Genomic DNA, 1,175 nt, shown 5'->3' on the forward strand with positions numbered 1-1,175 from the left:
ATGGGTGCTATTTTTGGGCATCAAGAATCGGGCTTTTGGGTCTCCCAGTAGCAGTTAGCAGCAATTCTCTTGAAGTGGCAACTGACTTGGTGGTTTGTGCTTCTTCGGCTCTAATGTCTCTGGTGCTAATTACATGAGGTGGGGCAGACTTTGCTCACCCAAAGTGCAGCAGGTTCAGTACAGTAGATTGTGGCTTTTCTTTGCACAGTCCAGAGAGCAGCAGGCCAGTCCTTCTTCAGTCCTCTTTCCTAATCCAGCTTGTTCTGAAGTCCAGGGTGATGGGGTGCCTTATTTATCCCATGAATGTGCCCCAAGGGAACAACATGATCACTAGTCAATGGACCACCAGATCCTTCCGTCTGGGTGATGACCTTCTGGTGATGTGTGGTATCTCACAATCCCAAACAGCACATCCTTGCATCTATTCTTCTATGTGTGCTGCAGAGTGTAGCATGCATAGAAAGACTAACTAACAAGGAAAAATGAAGATATTTCTTCTTCTAATTCCTCGGTTGGGTAGGGTCAGCATTTCGGCAAAATTCCAGGTGTACTGATCTTAGCAAATCTTGGATTGTGGTAACTCCAGCCATTTTATGAGTCTCTGCCACAAAGTAACACAAGGCAGAGATACGCACTGCCTTGCTCTACAGTGAATTTACTAACCCATGCAGAGCCACTGAAGGTGGCTTTTCATGGCTCAGTATATTCAATTTAATGACTTGTTTTGTTTTGCAACAACTTGCATCATGCAAGCACAACACAATCCCTCAGTAAATCTGTCCCTTGTGTTTTTCAGGGACGCACTCGCTACACTCTGAGAATTGGAAGAAACCCTATTGCTTGTCTTGGAAGCAGTTGAGGACTATGACAACTCATCAATTCTCACTGATGTTAAGAACAATCTTAAAATCAGGACTTTTAAAATGCCTGCCCCTCTTAATATTCATCTGACTTGACCACTATCAAGGCAATATGCAGGAATGTGCTCACTTTCATTTATTATCTTCAAGTGACAAAATGTAAAACGTGCATAAATGGGAGGGATGCAGTGCCAGATGTCAGATCTTATTATTATATTCCAGCCACTTTTGAACCATCGACCTACCAACAGTGACACCTAGGCATCTCCTCCCATGATCATAAATGGGTATTATCATTTCTTTCAGAATCCCAAG

The sequence above is a fragment of the Triturus cristatus genome, chromosome 5_2 (genome assembly GCF_964204655.1).
Source record: "Triturus cristatus chromosome 5_2, aTriCri1.1, whole genome shotgun sequence".
Taxonomy (NCBI): domain Eukaryota; kingdom Metazoa; phylum Chordata; class Amphibia; order Caudata; family Salamandridae; genus Triturus; species Triturus cristatus.